Source organism: Condylostylus longicornis, unplaced genomic scaffold (assembly GCF_029603195.1).
Source record: "Condylostylus longicornis isolate FDR11 unplaced genomic scaffold, ASM2960319v2 ptg000225l, whole genome shotgun sequence".
Classification (NCBI taxonomy): Eukaryota; Metazoa; Arthropoda; class Insecta; order Diptera; family Dolichopodidae; genus Condylostylus; species Condylostylus longicornis.
The window spans coordinates 225,685-246,484 of NW_026578192.1; the positions used below are offsets into that span (position 1 = coordinate 225,685).

A 20,800-nucleotide genomic window follows, 5' to 3' on the forward strand; every position below is an offset into this window, starting at 1 on the left:
TACCTCATTATTCGTTCCGTTCCACTGCCTCCCTTTTACATAGCAAGTTCTAGTTACATATCAGAAATTAATTCTTCGTTTTTTACAAAAGTAATTTAAAATCGTAAAAATACCAGCTTTTGCACAGTTTATTGTGCTGGAGCCTTAAAGAATTATTGAAATTCGGAAAAGAGTAAAAGTTTTGTTTAACGAGATCAATAATTTTAAAAATTAATTGTTATTCTAAACATATTTTAAGTTCTTGACGGATTTTCTTCCGGCTAACAGCAACACTTTTAAAGATTATCTGTATACTTATAAATTAAATGGCTGGTAAAAACGAAGACACGTAATTGAGAATTAAAATAAATAATCGATGGGTTCTAAGTTGTCATCTCAAATTTTAAAAGATGCAAGTACCTATTTGTATGCGTGACAAGATTATGGAGAGCACCCAATTATTTTACATGTTTCCTTATATAAGTGAAACGACACAAAACTACCATAAACAATAAATATTCCGTATGTTAATATAATATTCTACCATTTTTAGACAATGTAACTCATAAATTTTAAAGGAATTTAATTTAAATGAGAATAGGTAGAGTTGACCGTGTCAGCTTAATTAATTATTAATTTTGCCAAAATGTTCTATTCGTAATCCAATTGTGTTTTATTCGTTTATGCAAAATTTTAGCACTATAATTTCAATAGTTTCCATAATACACAACTACATTTTGCAGCTGTAGGGCAATTACCAGAACCATTGACTCAATCACATCTAATTCCAATAAAGGGTTTTGGAATTCATCATTTTCAATAGTTTCGAGAATACACGACTACATTTTGCAGTTGCAAGGCAATTACCAGAATCACTGCCTCAATCACATGAAATTTCAATTAAGGGTTCTGGAATTTACCATTTTAAATTATTTGTGAAAATTTGGTGGCTTTAGCTCAATTAGTTTTTGAGTTATCATTGGGATGGTTGGACGGACAGACGAACACAAGGGGTTTAATCGACTCAGAATTCCACGCTGATCAAAAACATACATTTGATTCTATATTCCAGACATTAGCGTTACAAAATATTACAAACGGTAGGCAAATTTAATATACCCGTCGCACAAACGTTCATACGGGTATAAAAAGGAAAAAAAAAATTTCTATTCCATTAAAATTTATTTTTTTATCAAATAAATTTTTCAATAAGAAAAACGTAACGTTTAAGGTGCGAAAATTTATTATTCAAAAATTTACTGTACTCGTAATAGCGTTTTCATAATTCTCCACAATATTTCCGTATACTTAGAATGAAAAATTTTAAACTGTACCCTCTTCTACCCTACAGAAGCTAAATGGAGTAGTTGATTGTTTTTTAAAATATATTTTTTATATTATTATGAGATTATAAAATGTGATGAAATAAAATTGTGTGAATCATAAAATTGGAAGATTTACTTTGTCGTAGTCCTCCACATAACAACATCCAAATTTGGATAATGGAACTACTTATATACTTATATGTAAGTACATAGTCTGATGTGATGAAAGATGAAATAAGAGCAATTTTTTTTTACTTATAAGTGCCACTGCATGTTCAGTGTTTTAAATTTTGTTTTTTTTTTTCCTCTTTATTCGCGTGAAGTTTATTTTTAGAAAATTGAATCGTTTTGTACTTGAATTTATTATTTCTTATACTATACCTATATTCATTTCGAAATGAATTTTTATATAAGAATGGACATAATTTACAAGTTATTTACATCTAAAATTCTGGTTGATGTCTTGAAATGTAAAAAATAAAATTGGAAACAAAAAATTTTCATTTTCAATATTTTATATTTTAGTTTTTTGTTTTCTTTTTTATTAATATTTTGGAGGACTTGTCAGATTCTTGGCGCTGTACGTGTTTAATTGATTTTTACAACTAATTTGTAACGGGGGACCAAAAAGAACAAAATTCATCTGTTCTCAAAGAAAATTTTTGTCTTCTTTTAAAAAAAAAAAATTTTTTTTTGGGCACTTATTTGAGCATGTTTTTCTTTCATATTAAATATACATACTCAGGTACATACATATACAGGGTGTTTCGCTTAAGGTGGCAAATAATTTTAGAGATGACTCTTTGATCAATTTCCAGCATAAAATTGTATTAATGGGGAACAGTTAGCAAATATATTCGTTTTCCAGCTACAGCCTTTTGAAAGAAAAGGTACCAGATGTTCTTTGCATATAAATAAATGCTTACAATTTCGGAACCACACTACATAGAGTAATCATCGAGAGTTTGTTTTAAAGGCGATTCGAGAATATAGCTATAGTATCCGAACTATAGTTTTCGAGAACAAGCTCGTTAAAGTCGGAATTTTTGTTTTTGAATTTAAATCACTTAGAATTGTTCGAAAATTTTTGTTACTATTTGATTTTTTTTTCGATACGCAACAAGATCGAAACTTTAACCTATATAACACTTTCCTCTATCTCTTATAGTTTTTCTAGTAAAATGTGATTTGCCACCATATGCGAAACACCCTGCATGTAAAAAGTTTATGGCAACCACTTGAAAACCATTTTCATATTATAATGAATGAATTTTTTTAAAAATATTTTTTTAATAGAAGTTTAAATTTTAGTAGAACGTATAAGCACTATGACTATAAGCATGATGTCCGCACATCAGGTATCTTATCAAAAAATTTAGAGTGATATCCATCTATTAAGAGTAGGTAAAGTACGGTTAATAAAGCTCTAAATGCCCTGAGAATAATCAACATCATTTGCTTGTTTTTGAAATACATATTTTAGAGAAAGTGCTCTAGACGGAATTTCAATGCACAACACATGCCTTTAAATTAAGTTAATAACTGAAACCATACCCTTGAAATATACAATCTACATATATAGTACAAATGCTGTAATAATCGAATTCATATTAGAATTTAGTGAATATAAAAAACTTGCTGTAATCCTTCAAATTTACGAACTGATTCTGTAATGTAAAAGAGCATTTTCTAGGCTTGATTTTAACGATTAACCTGTTAATTTTAAAAAATATAAGTGGAATCCACTTATTCTACTCTTATAGAATGTGTTATTCTTAAAATTTTCCGAGTTTTTGTCTCAAAACCTTTAAAGTCTAAATTTTGAAAATGGAATATTATCTCGTGCCCACAATTATGTAGCCATCACATTAGAATTAATTACTGTTCTACCCTTAACTTCCTTAACGCAATGTGAATTAGAAATTATTGCTATTTGAGTCTTTTTTTATTTTTTTGAGTAAAAAATATCAATATTTAAAAATTAATTGCAATAAATTTGATATTTTAAATTTATCAGAATATTAAACTCCATTTTTGTTATTTGTTGATAATTTAACAAATTTTCCGGGATCTAAAAATAAAATATATTAAAGAAAAAAATACTAAGTAAAAATATTGAATTTCCAATTTATCCGGTGTAATTATTGAAATTCTAGAAATTTGTTTTTTTTACATATAATGAGAGAGTAAATAGGATTGGCTGCTCAAAGTCCATACAAATTCATTTTTGTTTATTCTCGCATCCCATAAACTTTATTATCTCTTCATTATCATTTTAATAACTAAGTAATTAAGTACATATTAAATACAATCATTGAAAATTATTTTTCCTGAAATATTTTTTTGTTCAGATTTTTTTTTTGTTTTATCTTCTTAGATTTCTTATAAAAAATTATGTAAGACTTACGATAGAACAGGAAAATGGAAGAAAAATTTGAAGATCGTATTTCAATTTTACCTTACCATTTTTTTTTGGTCCTTTCCAATTAAAGGAAAGAAAATAATTGTTAAAATAAAATTATCTATTTAAGAGTGTTTTTTGTGTTTGTTGTTGTAAATTCTGAGTTGCTTTTTGCCTTACCAAAGGATAATTATCATAATATTAAGAGCATAATTTTATAATTGAATACCGGTGTGGGAATTACGATTTTTTTTAACATAACCATTATTTTCAATTTCATTTAATTTTTAAACGAAGCGATGGCTGTACGTTAAAAAGCTTGAAAAACAAAGTAAATTGCATTTTTATCCGAATAGCGACAACACTCATCAGTGTCGTAAGCAATTTAATATTTAATATGGATGCGAGCTCCGGAATGGGACGGGACAAACGAAACTCACTGTGTCCCGGCACCCAAATGAACACCAATTTATTTGTTAATGCCAGCTCCATCAGTGCGAACTCCATCAATGGTGCGATTTCTGTATCACTTTCCTAAGTTCACTCTCAGACATATCTCTATTGCATGTATTTCAGCTTGAAACACCATGTAATATGGATCCAGGTTCGAATTTATGCGTGTGTTCAGTCGCACTCCGTACACACCCGAACTTACCCATGCAAGCTCAGGTTATGTAGAACTCGTTTTAATATTTAAGTAAACAAAATATCTAATATAAATTGGTAAAGTTGATTTATAATTGAGTAATTTCGAAATTGAAGAAGTAATTGAGTAAATTCGACATTGCAGAAAGCAATTTTTGAAAAAGAGAAAAAAATCTAGTAGAATAAATAATAACAGTTTTAGAGTCAAGCTTAAATTACGATTTTATTCAAGCTTTTTGAGGGAACAACAATTTAGTTTTATTACCATATCGACTAATGTTTTTACTTGAAAAATATTCAAGATGTAGTATTTGAATTTAATTAATGAAATGAAATTTAAGATATAGTTTTAGTTTTAGACTACGCAATCTTCCACCGTATGAGGATTCTCTGATATCAATATGATCTGGTTGCGTTCAAATATCTGATACATTTAAAAATTGTGCGGTTCAATTAGATCTTGGAGATTTGAAAAATGATTTGATTTTATAAAATTTAACAGAATATACAGTAATTCCAGTCGTTAAAGGAAATTTCATTCCACAATTCGTTATTCCATAATTTTGTTTTTTCTACTGATCTTCTTATTGGATTTTTGTTTTTCAAATCAATTTCTTGGATCTTCCTGAAAGTGTTTCTTTTCTTATTTTCTTTTTCAAGTGATTTTTTATAACTCTTAAATAATATTTTCATTTTCTTTTAATTATTAATGTTGCCATTATTAATTCATTTCTTTCCCTCTTCTTTTAGTTTTCCATTGATTTCCTTTTATTTGCACTGAAAACAATGAAAAACAAAAAAAAAATATCTTGAAAATGATTTAATGACCAATTCATCTTCACCATATTATTTTTTGTAATATTTTATCTATAAACCAAAATCATTACCACTAATAAAAAAGTTTTTTTTTTTTTATTTTCGACCGAAATGTGAAAGAGGGGTCAGAGGCTCTAAAAGATGATTAAGTTGTTTATAATATTTCTCATGTTTTATTTATAATATGTGAGAATATTTGTATATATACATTTTATCTGCATTGACCTACGAATATTAGCAAAACGGAGTAATTAAATATATATGAAAACATCTTATATCTTACGAACATAGCACGAGTTTTCCTATATTATGTATACTTTAGATACGAGAAACAAGTATGTGAGTTACTACAGTAACGAAATATTTAATTTAATAGTGTTAGCACATGTTATGGCACATAATGGTTAAAAAATGTTTGAGCTATATATTTGTGGTTTTTATTACATCCTATATGGTTTCCAGTTTTGTGATAAAATTGAAGTTATATGCTGAGGATTGATTATTTTTATTGTTCAATTTAGCTTGAAATTAAATTAATCATTCTTACTGAGGCGTAAGATGGAATTAGATGATGAATATTTTGACTATATAGCAATATTACTTGAAGGTTGGGCTCAGATCTGTGGGGAAATCTTCCTAGACTTCAACAGATCTCGAGTGAATAAAATTCAAAATACTTCCGGAAAATCATGAGTATAAACTACAACTAAGTGAAAGTAATCAAGACTTTTTTTCAAGTTAAAGCACTCTTGATTGACGAAAGCATATAAATTCTGCAATTCTGACGCTGTTGTACGTTTTGAACACGACAGAATTAGATTATTTGTCAGTTCGAAAGTTTTATATTTTGCACTTACGTAATATATGCTTGTTACCGTTTTAATCATATTTCGATTTTTTTAATTCATCCCCTTTATTTTTAAGAAACTAATATTTTTAATACCTTTGTACGAGTACATTTTTTTACCACTCTTCTAGCCTATATTTATATACATATTTTTGTTGCAGGATAAGATCTATATGAACTCGACTATATACTATAAGAACTTACAGACATTCTAATTAATTTTTGTAATTTGTTACTGTAAAATTGTTTTGATTCAAGAACGAGGTCACTATACAAATCTATTTATAGAAAAGTTTATAAATATTTTTTTTCCTTATAAGAACTGAAATCATTATTCTGTCTGTATGCCTATATATACACAGATATTTTGTTAATATATTTAAAAAGTCCTTGTCCATGCTGAAGGATTTTATTTGTATATAATAGAGAGAATGGTATATAGCACGAATTTTTGCTCTTCACAATGTATGCTCTGATCCTGTATCCTTAAATTTTTTTTTTTATCGAAAATGCTGGCTTCAAAAGGGAAACGAAATTTTTTTTTTACTTACGAGTATTCTTCTTTTGCTAGTTACAGAATTCTGTTACTTGCTTGTTTTAATTTTGTATATGCGGGACTATAAGTATAAGGTACATACATTGAATTTGTATGAAAGAAAAATTCTAAATATATTGTGTATATTTTATGTATAATATGGTGGTAATCGGTATGAAATCACTTATAAAAATTTAATAGTAAAATAGTGTTATTATAATGTTTGGTAATTTATTATTTGATCTACGTGAGAAGGATTCGAATTAAGTATGAACTAGGAAGAAATTTGATGCCTATAAATTTCGATATTTTAACTGTATTTCAATTGATTGCAATGTTCGAAGGGAATCGTCAACATGTATGAAACGTATACTATGCCATAACTGGGAAATTATCACCATTGGTACATCAATTTGGAAATAGAAAGCCGTCAAAATTTGTTAGAAATGGGATGAAAAGCAAATTACTTTATTAGTAATTTCTTTATCAGGCACTTTGAATTGAATAATAGCATTTTTTTTCAGTGTATTTGAATTGTATTCTAATAATATCAAAAAATCAATTCAACTAGCTGTTCGACTCAGAAGATCATTTATTTCTTGTTTGTTTCTAAGCACATTTTGAGAAAAAAGAAAAAAAAATTATCAATTGAACTTGAATTTGTCGTATGCCTGTCTGTCGTCCGTTTACCAACATTTCAAATAGAGATATGAAAATTTAGATTTTTATTAGCTTGAATTTGTCAGTCTGTCTGTTTACGAACATTTCTAATTTTCTTCTATTTTGCTATGTCGTCAGATCTTTTCTATGTCGACCAAAAAAATCTACTTGAGAATATAATTCTCAAATATAATTGAGAAATGCTTCCTTAAAAACTGTTTATTTTTTTCAAACTTGTGCATTACAAATGTTATTCTCTTTTCATTTATCCTATTATTGGATTTTTCTTTCACAATGTTCAGGATGTTATTAGAGTTTTAGATATTTTTCAATTTATCCAAACTGAACTAATTGACTTTCAATCGGTTTATTGGAAATAGATGAAAAAAAAAATAAAAGCAAAAATAAAAGAAGAAATAGATGAAAAAATGAAACATGAAAGATTCAAGTGAGGATTAAATTTTAAGTTTTCGTTACCCCCATTATATGCTTGGATAGAAAAAATAGTAGAAAATTGTACAGTTTGTATTGTAGATTACTTTAAATAGCAAACTGGAACATTTTCCAAAAAAATAGAGGGATTGAAAATATCTTTAAGTTGAAATTTAATAAGAGTTTATTTTTTTTTTGTTTTTAAAATTTAAAAATGAAAAAGTTCATGTAATTATTGTTATACTTAAAAAGAAAAAATTGAAATAAAAATTTCAATTGAGAAATAACGCAATTTTTCACAGATTGATGGCGCTTTATATTCTATTAAAATTTCAATGTCAAGTTTATTATTTTTTCTCTTTATTTTCTCTAATCCAATGTTTAAATAGGAAAAGTACAGTATTAGAATGTGATATATTGTCCAATTGAAACTTGACAAAGCTAATGTTTCTCTATCTAAAGGAAAATGCGACTTTCTTTAAGAAAATCTCCTTCAAATATTATCGAAGTGCTCATCAAATGGGGTAGATTTATTCGAAGGTTAATAAGACCTTGGAAATACCTTCATGCAATATTTGGAAATACTTCATGTATTTAGAATTAGAAAAAATCCATTCCATATCAAATGTGTCATTAATTCGTAAACTTTTATACTAATACTCGTATAACACTTTTATACTAATATTACTCTATTTTTTTTTCAATTTCTACCACAAAATCGTTAAATAAATGCAGTTGGATTAGAAAATTCATAAAATAAAAATTCATAAATAGTCAAAATCCTTTATGATTTTAATAATAATTTTGTGAACCAGTATACATTTATAACACATTTATTATTTTCTTAAAAAATACTTTTATACTAAAATTAAGCATCTCTTTTAAGAAAAGATTTTATTACATTAATGGACATTTTATTCTCTATACATAATACGCACTTTTCTTATATAATAAATTTAAGGATCTCATAAAAGCACAGTCTTCAAAATAAAATCATTCAGATGAAACTTGTTGTACTTGAGTTGATGGTTAAACATAAAAAAGAAATGATCATAAATTTAAAAAAAAATTTAAGATTCATAAGGCATTACTTTTAAATTTTAACACGACTTTTTTTTTCTGTTCTTTATGGCAAAGTACAACATAAAACGTATTAATAATTTTTAATATTTATATAAAAAATCAAAAAATAAATTTTCACAATTTCATAAGTAAAGAAATGGTACTCTTATATATTAATGTACGCGAAGTATATTTATGAAAAAGATGCCCCATTTCATTTATGTCATTTTGGAATCATATTGTTATCGTTCCATTTAAGAGTAAATTACACTCTGAACGTGTAATATTCTGAGCTGAGCATACTTGAAATAGAAACGGTCCTTTTAAAAACGTATTACACCTGAAAGTATAACACTCCCAGGAGCACCAATTCCTATACTCTGATATGAGTATTTATGACCAATTATTCCAGTGAATGGATTCACATTTTTATATATGGAAAGTAAATATTAAATCTTTAATATTCAAATTTATAGGTTATAGTTTAGTTTGTACTATTATATAACAGAATTTCCATTATAAAAACACCATTCCGTTTTCAAATTACATCCAAGGTAATGTGTACTGTTATATACTTTTATATAGAACCCAAGCATAATATAAAATCTTAAAATATAACATGACATTTAAAATGGATTTAATAACATAAAATTATAACAAGCTATCATTCGATCATTCATCACACAATATTGTTATACATAATATAATTTTGTCAACAAGAAATAACATTAACAGTTGTCGATGTTTTTTAAAACACTTAAATATAAAATTCCATTAAAATATTATTAGTTCCCCTTTTATTATAGAAGTGCATTGAATCTTTTGGAAATTCTGATGTTATACTTATATGAAATCCCAAGTGTAAATCTAGAGACCAGATATTAAATTCTCTTATATTTTCTATTCTATTTTTGTTTTTGAAAAAAAAAAACTCTATTTTTAATCATAAAAATACGATTAGCACTTGTGCTGAAGCATTTAAGATTGAAAGCCAAAAAAAAAAAAAAAAATCGTGAGTTGCCCCATTCATATTATTCAAGATCAATTCATCCGAATATCCATAAATACATTAAAATTCATCCATCAAAACTAATTGAAAAATTCCGGAATATATGCATGTTTATATGGCAATGTTAAGGGATGTGAATATTAGCATATTAACAAATGAGTAAAGAAATATTCAAAGATTTTTGAAAAGTGATTGATAATTTAGATTCAATTACTGTTTGCTGTAAAACTGTAATAAAATATTCGAAAAATAGGAAAAAATTTTTGTGTACACACAATTTATTAATTGCCGAGAATTTATAATTTAAGAATTATGTAAGTACATATTTTTTAGTTGTGAGGTGAAAGAAGTATTTGCTAGTGTTGTTAGTTGGTATGCGTATCTTATGTTAAATATTCTAACTTACGAAAATATAAAAAATAATGTGAAATTCACCGAATGGTGTTTGAAATCAATGCATAATTTAATTCAAGTTTTGCTATTAAAATTTGATGTTCCTGGCAAATTTAAGGCTTTGCAATCTTAACGTTCTTAAACAAAATAAAGATTAGGGTTCAACTTTACACAGGAATTGTTGAAAATTCCTGTGTAATATGCAGTAAATTTCAGGGCTCAAAGCGTTTTTCTTGGTTGATATACAAAGAGCAGCTACCTTATCGAATACTTTCTCCATTATTTAAAAATCTGCACCCAAGTGAGTCGAATTTAGTTGAACATTGAAGCAAATATTTTCCTGTACTCTTTAACCGAATATCCTTATAAATTATCTCTTTAATATATTTATCTTGTCATCCTATTAAGTGTGCACACCTGGCATCTATTTTAAAAATAAGCGCCCTGCATAAAAATTTTGGTTATTTTACCTTTTATAAGCAGAAAATGCTTGCTTTAAATCAATACTTCATTTCTTCTATAAAAAATCTACACACACTCTATTTAAAATAAAATTTTAAAAGATCACATTAATAAAAAAAAAAAACAATAAAAATATCACACACATATACTTTTGAATGCCATTAAATGTCAACACATTCAAAATGACATATAAAATATTTCAGTTGTCACAGAAATAGATGTTAATGTAAAATTATCACCTTGTAAAAGAATCTGTCATTCGCGTTGCTATTACAAAGTATACAAACAGAATAAAAATAAAATTTACAGTTTTTAACTTGATAGTAAATTGCATGATACTGTCACAACAACAGATGCGTTCGTTAATGGAATGTGTTATCGGATTATTTACCGTATATATCATACGTATACGTACTTATTGGTTGAAAAACAATAAGGGTACATGATACAAATATTTTGTTAATAAAAGAAATTTTAATAACATTTTTTGGCTGCCACCCTTCTCACATTTTGTGTTGTGAAAAACTTTAGTGATGAAAAATATTTAAAATGAAAATTGGAAGAGTTAAAATGAATTTGAAGTCACTTCGTCATTCTTGTTTTGTTATTTTCTTCCCTAAAATACTTTCTCATTTTAAAAAGTTCATGTATTGTGGATGTTCATGTTCTTTTAAATAAATATAGAGATCTAATATGAGTACTTGTGTAGTGAATGTTGTTTTTGATTTATAATATTGAAAATTATGGGAAAAATTTAACTGCTGGCAAAATAAGATGTAGAGAATGGAGACAATCGAGAGAGAGAGAGAGAGAATATTTACACACATACACGTTTAGAGATAATAGATTAGGTATTCACATATATGTAAATCGTTAAATTTTTCGTTACTTTGTATGTTTGCAAACTTATTGTTTCTTTACATCGCAATACAGAAAAACTGTGTAAATACGCAATTCAGCAACATGTAGGTCTTATAAACCGAATTGCATACAAGATTTTCCTTTTGGTTCTCAGCTTTTATAATTCTTATTTAAGCCCTTCTAATATTAAGAACCTGTAAGAATTTTCGAAATCTTTAGAACTTTCAGTATCAACGTTATCTTTTTTAAAATTTCATTTTAATATTTAAAAAAGAATTATAGAGATGGATCATAAGTTTAAATAACAAAAAATGAACTAATGAAGGGGAGAATTTTATTTACTAAAAATAATAAATATTTTTTTTTTCTCTCATCTTCTACTCATTCTTTAACTCTTTGATTCATATGCAATTGTGATAGGGTGTTGATGAATGACCTTTGTAAAAAATATTGAAGTGTTGAGTGTTATAAACTTTCGCTCTTAATATTTTTTAATAAAAAAAGCAAAAAACAATAAACAAAAAGAAAAAAATGCTTACATTAAAAAATATTTTTTCGGAGTTTTATTTCCTCTGTCATTCTTATGACAAAATTTTTGAGATTTTTATGCAGAAGGATTGAAAAGACAAATGTGATACATCTTTCTTTCAAAAAATTAAAATTTTTTTTTTTTCGATTTGAAGTGGAAGACTGATGATACGGCATCAAAATGTCATGTTGTTAATAAAAATAAACACCAAAAATTTAAAGAAAAAACTTGATTAGTTTTCTTGATTTTAAAATTTTTTTTTGTTGCTCTTGTTACTTTTACTTTTGGTTTTAATTCAACTAATAAATAGTGCACTGGCATATAAGTGTGCATCTTGGGTGATCTTCCCCAAAAAAAAAAAAAAAAAATTAGTTTATTTTGTTTTATGTCGTGGCTAATTTAAAATAAACCAAATTTCTTATGGGAAGTACTCATATATCACTTTAAAAATTCCATGTTCTCATATATACCGTAAGTCGGATATTATTATGAAAGTTATGGCATTTTGTGAAGTATTGAAATTACAAGAGGTTATAAGATTTGCAATGAAATAATTTAAAATAATTATGCATAATATAAAATGCCCATCGTAAAACATCTCCGAAAAATTTTTCCACTAAAACTTGAACTAAAGTAAATTGGGAGTATCATTTTGTAATGGAAAAATTTTGAAACACAAATTTTCAAATAACATGTTGAGTTGTGAACTTTGCAAACGATATACATATAAACTAAAGAAGGTGTGAAAATGGCAATACGAACTTTTTAAATGGAAGGCAAATGAATTTCGAAATTAATTTGATATTGTCATCTTCAAAAATCATCGTACATTCATATTAAATAATCGATAATTAAGATAATTAAAGACAATTATTAAAACTTAATTATCTTTGAAATTGTAAGGATTTATTCGGATATGTCGATTCAGACTTATATCAGACATCTATTGCTTAGATCAAGCATTAAGCATATCGCCAACAGGCGCAAATAAAAACATCATTTAGTTGCAATTATGCAACTATCAGTTATCAAGCAACAGCGTCATCATTCACAGGAAAGGGAGGGGAAAAAAGGGGAATATGTAAGGAAAAAAAGGAGGGAAGAGCAAAAGGGCAAGTAAAAAACAAACCACCACGCAATAAATAGATAATATAGATAAGCAAAGACGAGAGAGAAAGACAAGAACAAGAAGAAACGAAAAAAATTCCACAAAACTGAATTAGACCAAAGTTTAGATTTAAGAGTACACTTACTAATAGCAGGATCAAATACTAAAGAATTAGAATTAACAGAACGCAACATTCTAGTAACCGGCTCGTTCCTACCATAATCAGTAGTGTAGTCAACAAAGAAGGAACCACAATAGCCGCCGACACGAGGTGATGGATAAACACTACGAACCTTCAAGGACTGCAAATCAATCAACATTAGCCTAGTCTCATACGACGGAAGCCTAAAAGGATCAGGCCAGCCCAAATCCCTCAAAGCAAAATGCAAAAATTTTCTCTGAACCGATTCAATACGAGAAATATCCACAACACGAAAAGGCGCCCAAATCTGACAAGCATGCTCGAGAATTGGCCTAACAAAGGACACATGCAAATGCTTCGCAACACACGGATCCATAAACTCTCTAACCCACCTCATTACGAAACCCAGCATTCAAGGATCATATTCAAATGAGCACCAAAATCCAACCTGCGATCAAGCATAACTCTAAGATCACAAAAAGTGCTCACTCTCCCCAATACCACCCCAACAGACAAGACAATAGAATTTAATTTTTTAAGAAAATTTTTAAAAAGCAAAAACACACTTATGTCAAAATTGAGTGAAAAGAGGAGTAAACTAAATATTTTGAAAATATAGAACAATTCTTTAGGACATTACAGCTCTATTGAACATAATAACTTTTTTGCAAAAACTAGTTTCGAACTCAATAGAATTAAAAACAAATTTTAAATGGACACGCGCGTCCGGTTTTGAGGGAGTGCATTAAAATCGAAATTTGGATGATTACGATACCCAAAACCTAATACATATTGTGTTCTTAACTGTTTAATCTAAAATAATAAAGATAAAACTTGAAAAAATCTTAAAAAATAAAAACAAAATAAAAAAATACAATAATTTTTTTAATACAATTTTCTGTTTTGACATTTCATTGTCTAATTTTTCAAATCACTTACAAGTATTCCTTGTATTGTTTGTTACTTAAAATATCCTTCTTCAAATCACTTATAAAATTATTGTTTGTACTTAAAAGAAAGCAAAAAAAACACACAATCTATAAAATCAAATAATTACTCTCATCAATTTCATTCATTTCAACATGAAAAGGACAACCTAATTTTATCCTTTATAGAAGAAAAACAAAGAACCCCAACACAAGAATAAAATCAAATAATATCATCAAATTTACTTTTTATATATCAATTTCAACCCTATGTTCTCCCTTTCTCTCTTGTTTTCTTAAAAAGAAAAAAAAAAAAAAACATTACCAATAATCCAAAATTCGACTCTTTTAACCAGATTGACTAAACAATTATTGTTTATCTAAATCTCACTAATTTTATCATTCATCACTACCCCATAATCATCTTCTTTATATAATAAAAAAAATCTGATGTGGTCAGCACATAACCGACCGCATTGTGTATTGTCTAGTTAAATGAAAGTGTTACAGAATATTATAAAAATGTCTGTTAAATACTTCTTTCCAATTTTTAGGACATTAGTAAGCTTATAGTTAACATACTTAGAAAAATGTAAATTTGGCTCTTAGTAGAGTTTCGCTTTGTGCTACCCGAATTCCCTGAAATGCTCGCCAGTTAGTTTCGGTAACAACCAGAACTCAAATATCAAATTTCAAGAAATTCCATCAATTTGTTCTATGGATGTGGTGAAAAATGTAAAATCGGCCCGCAAATCAGTTCTCGAGCCCTGATCTTTCCAAAAAAGTTATATGTTCATTGCTTTAATATGAGGAATTCATATATTAAATTTCAATGAAATCGGTTGATTATTTCTCTTTATATACACAAAAGTGTATGTTTGGCCCGTAGTAAACGTCTAGTTGCCGATGCCTGATCTTTCCAAAAAATTTACATGTTCATTGTTTTAATACGGGGAATTCATATATTAAATTTCAATGAAATCGGTTGATTATTTCTCTTTATATACGCAAAAATGTATATTTGGCCCGTAGTAAACGTCTAGTTGCCGATGCCTGATTTCTTCCAAAACATACGAATTTTTGCGGACGGTCGAGCTGAGCTTATATATGAAATTTCAAGTAAATCGGTTGAATACTTTCTTCAAAATGTTCAAAAATGTAAAACAGGCCCGCTAAAAAGTGCAGTTCCCGAGGCCTGATATATACCAAAAGTTGATCGATCCGTGCCATGGTGGAAACAAACTTACATATAAAATTTCATCAAAATCGGTTCAGCCGAATTTGAGATACACGCGTGCACACACAGACCGACAGACCGACAGACCGACAGACCGACAGACCGACAGGTTGCTAAAAATAGTTTATTTACACTTCCCTATGGAGAAGTACGTTCCCACCGAAAACTCGATATGCAAAATTTGTTGCCATCACATAACCTACCTATTGTTTACACAATACGGTCGGTAAAAAGATGGAAAATCATAGCCAACCAATCATGAAGCATAGTCAGTGAAATACAATATTGTATTGAGTTAAAAATAAATAAGGCCTACAAATATTTGAAATTTATACTGAAATTCGAACAAATAATGAGGAAAAATTACAAAAAAAAAAAACAAAAACAAAATATCCACTGGGGTCCTTCTTATTTCAATATTCGTCTTTTATATATGTATGTGTAATACATAAGACACCATTCAAAAGTGCGATGAACATTATTTAAGGGTTCATCAAGTTATTATTTTAACATTGCAATGCTAGCCTCATTTTCATCAATATAGTGTAATAAGAATAACAAAATAAAAAAAACTTGAATAATTTTTATGGGGGGTTTCCTTTGTACTCGTATTTTTATACATACATTGTTGCATTGAGTGTGTATTTTTTGTATAAATATTTAATAAATTTTGAAAAATTTACGTGGTACAGACCAAAAATTTTGCTATTTTTTTTACTCTTTAATAAAAATTTATCTATACTTAGGAATGCATAAATTGCAAAAGTGAAAGGGGATGTTTTTAAATAAAACTTGAAATATTTAAATAAAACTTGCAAAAACAGTTATTCTTAGGGTTTCATTTAATTATGTGGTTTGGGTTTTATAGGTTAAGAATAAGCACATTTATGAAGTGTAACGTCTTAAATGATAATTCATAATATTCGACTGAGGTGTATATTAAATCCTTGTTTTTTTCCAATCTTTAGCCATACTGCAAATAATAACGCCTAAAAATTTATTATTAAAATAAGCTTTATATTCTAATTTTGTTAAAAAAATCATCTAAATCATGTGTCAGCAAGAGCTCAGCTATTGTAATGGAATTGCAATAATATAGAAATTATTTTGAAAATTCCGCCATTTTGTGTTAGTGATTTTTTGTTTAGGAATACTCGTATTTTACAAGTTGTGAATTTTATAAAATTAACAACCCTATTGTTTAGTGGTATGCTTCAGGAAATGATCCCCAATAAAATCACCACATATTCTTTTTGACCTTATATTACAAATACGACTAATTCGGATTTTTCCGCGTTTTTTTCATTTTTACCATTGCCACACGTAGGCATTTGCAACTGTTGCCTACAATTATGCAAAAATTTAAAAATTTATTTAGCTATTTTAAACTTATCCAGCTTTTATTACCTACCGCATTTCTATAACAGTATTTTCAAAGATATTTGCAAGGGTTAGTTTCCGACTAATATTTTACTTCTTCACCAACCCTTGTAAATACATTATTGTTTACAAAGTGTGTGCTAACGTGTTGGGGTATCATTGCGTTATGAAAAATTTCATTTGTATAGGATGTGCAAATACAACAAGCATGTATATAAAATATCGAAACAAAATATTTATTAAAAAAAAAAAAGCGCAACATATTCACTCTTCATTTATATAGCAATCAATATAGTGTAACCCCTCAATTCAGGAACATCAAGAAGAAGAAAAAATAAAAAATTGAAAGAATAGAAGAGCATTGGAAAACAAAATTCTTTTTTTTTTTTTTTCGTTCATTCTGCAATTCTAAATAATCAAGATGTAAACAATTTGCTAAAACATTTCAATCGCATTTCAGATCATATGGAATATTTGAATGGCATATACAAAAGGGTCCGTGACAATAAAATGAAAATGTGCGTGTGCAGTGGTTTTTTCTTGTATTCATTTCTATTGATTTGTTTGAACGAATTTAAAGGAAGAGATAACGATGATGACGATGATGACGATGATGATGATAGTAATAAGTAATGATAGTATACAAGGACGATCCTTATACATATTATTGTGAATCACTCATCCCCTTCAAATAATTTTTGTAATTGGTTTAATGGTTAAACTTATACTTACACATATAGGCATGTAGATTTTCAATATAGTTTTTCCGGTCTTTGAAAATATGTTTTTTTTTTTCCGGCAAAATATATGTATGTGAATTTTTTTGGTCGTGTCATTTTTTGTCTGGAACAGATAAAAATTTGAGAAGTTTTAGAAAATTTTTATATAGATTGTGAAAACTATTTTATGGCAAAGTAAATAAATTTTAAATTATAATTGAAAAATTTTTTTTTGCTTCTACGGATTTGATTTTAAGTTTTAAATTACAAAGATTGTTATAGAGCAATGGTAATGTTAAAAATGGTTGAGTCACTTGTGAACCATAGTGTGTGATAGAAAACTTTAACTGGTTTTGATTTCAATAACGTGATTAATTCTTAAAATTTATACACGACTTAAGAGGCCGAACAATTTTCTCTGATTTTTTGACAAAGACTGTTTTGATATATTCAAGGAATACGAAAAGTATGTAAGCAGTTATTGCAGGAAATTGTTTCTTTGGGTAATTCTTTGGGTAAAGGTTCGCATATACTTGTTACAGGTGGCTTATTATCACTAGAAACTAATTTTCGTAGAATAACATTTTTACCTATCTCCCCCGCTTTAAAAGTTATACCCCCCCAAAAACCCTAAAAACACCATTTTTCAATTATTTATTTTAGTGTAACTATATGCATTTTTTAAATTTTTCAAACGCAGAAATATATTGACTGGCTTCCTCTACCGCGACATACTATACTTGAACTTTAAGAAAACAAAATGGCCGCTAAAATTTACCGTTATCTGAAGTCTTTTCTTTTTTAAATTTTTGGTCGCGATTTTCTTCTACACCGTACCCTGTAGGAACCTGAAAATTTCACATCTGTTAAACGCTAATAAATAATTCATTTTGTTAGAAAAAAATTTCTTTTCTACCTCCACCACCTCTGAAGTTATCGCCTCGCGAAATTTGAATATTTGGCACCTTATATTTGCGAAACCGCAAGCTTTTTTAAATTTCTATAAACGCAAAAAGGTAACGGTAAACTCCATGCGATCCAAAAATAAAATTATTTTTTTTAAGCACACACAATTAACCCTTAAAATCGAGTATTATATTAACCCTTCTTTAAATTTATTTTTGCTTTATTTCAAATACTGCATAAATCGTTCATCCTAAATATATGCAATCCTAGTAATAGTTTCGTATATGAATGAAAATAATTTTAATAGTTCTGTAGGTATACATAGATTTTGTTTAAAAGCAGTGCTAATAAAGGGAAAAGTGCTACAATACAAACAATTGGTTTGACCTAACTTTATTTTTTATTACAATTTCTTCTTGATTTGAGAAGATTCATTCAAGATTTGAGAGATTGATTTGGTTTTGTATGTCTTGCTCTTAAGTATTTGATTAATTGCTGTTATATCAATAAGCTCAAATCATTCTCAATATCGGTCAATCTCAGACTCAGTATCGATTATTCAAATTTTACTAGAATAATTTTAATATCTAAAACTTTTTAATGACAGCCGCACACGAATTGCAACTTTAACATTAAAGTTTAATTTTAATTTTAAAAATTTACTTAAAATTTTTATCATTCTACTTAATTTTAAATTTTGACCTAAAATATTGTAATAAAATTTCCTATTTAAATGACATTACGCCTTGAAATAATTTTATAAAGAAAATGGGAAAGCAAACTAGAACCGCAATTGTTTAAAAAAAAAAATTAAATAAAGCATAAAAATTACAAACCAACTGACCAACCAACCAAAGATTAATTCATTTTTATTTTATAATATCAAACACACACACACCATATTCAAAATATCCTTTCATTTTAATGATTTCCTGTTAACATTATTCGGATACAAAAAAACAAAATATAACGATCATAAATAAATAAATCAAAAAAATTAAATGAAAACTACAAAAAATGAAGAAAAAAACATGAAAGAAAAATTTATAAACAAATTGCAAACATTATCGAAATTAAACGGCATTCATGTCCATCGATTCATATATAATAACCATTATCCTTATTGTTTAACAGGACTAAAAGTCAAAAAACAAAATAAACGCAAAACTTACAAACTTGGGGCCACAAGAGACAAATTTGAACTCATTGTTTACAGTTATTTTGTAATTTTTTCTTGTTTTTTTTTTTTGTCATGTTATTCTTGTCTGTTTTAATATTATTTTTGCATTATTTTGTTTTTCTTCTTTCCACTGTTATAATCTTTCATTTTCTGATATTTAGTTTAACAAAATGGTAGTTTGGGGAGCGTTATATAAAATTGAATGAAAACATGAAAAAATGAAATTGTTACACTTTGTATATTTTATGTACACATAGATAAAGTTATCATTACTCTTATCACTTAACGTTGTGCACACAAACACACACACTCGCAAAATATTATTTTTTAGTGTCCGAATCTAAGGAATGTCCCTTAAAGTGATAAAAATCAAATTTTTTTTTTTTTTTCCAAACAAGAGAAAAAGACAAAAGAAACATTTGTTTTTAAGACAGGAAAAAAATTTGAGATTTTTCAAAAAAACAAAAAAACATAAGATGAAAAGAAAAATTATAATAATAAACGCATCGTACTCACTCATTCATTTGCTCATTCATTCGTTTATTCATTCATTATAAAGGGATGTCAGATGAAATCAAAAGGATCGTTAAACTAAAAACATCCACTTTAAGAGGTAATTTATGACTTAACAAACCTATTCCAAATGTTTCTATTTGTCACGTGTCTTAAGAAAAATAAAAACAACAGAAACAGCAGTATACTGTGGCATTAGAAATAAAAAAAACAAAAATTAGAACAAAAAAATATAGGCAATATGCGTGAGAGTCTGTTTAAGTCCGTGGCATGTAATCTATAACAGACTATAGAGAGTATGTAGAAAACACAACTCAGTCTTTTCACTTTATTCCGTATGTGAGTGAGTATAAATACGGTACCCCCCGAAAATTATTTTTTTGTTCTTAAAAAAAAGAAAGAAATCAAGAATAAAAATCTGGTCCTTTTGTTTTATTTTTATTTCAATAAAAGCGTACTTGTATGTGCATTTATAAACGTGTACTGTTATAAAATTTGTAATATAGAAGCACATAAATAAAAAAAGAATCTATATAGTGTTGAGAAATTATAATGGCAACGAGACTGAAGCTGAAACGAGGAAAGAGAGCCTTTCTTAAAAAGAATTATTTAGGAGCAGATTGGCGCTCGGATACATTATCAAGTTCTGGTGGGTGGCCTCAATAGTCTTTATTCTGAAAGTGGGAAGTGGAAACATTGCGCCAAATTCGTTTTTCTTGAAAACGATGGAAAA

General features: G+C 27.5%; 1 protein-coding gene across 1 annotated transcript in view; it reads left to right on the forward strand.

Annotated features, from left to right (window-relative positions):
- The window catches only part of LOC129616484 (uncharacterized), a 112,806-nt gene that overhangs the window by 6,092 nt on the left and 85,914 nt on the right, over nucleotides 1-20,800 (forward strand). The gene's annotated exons all lie outside the window — the stretch shown is intronic.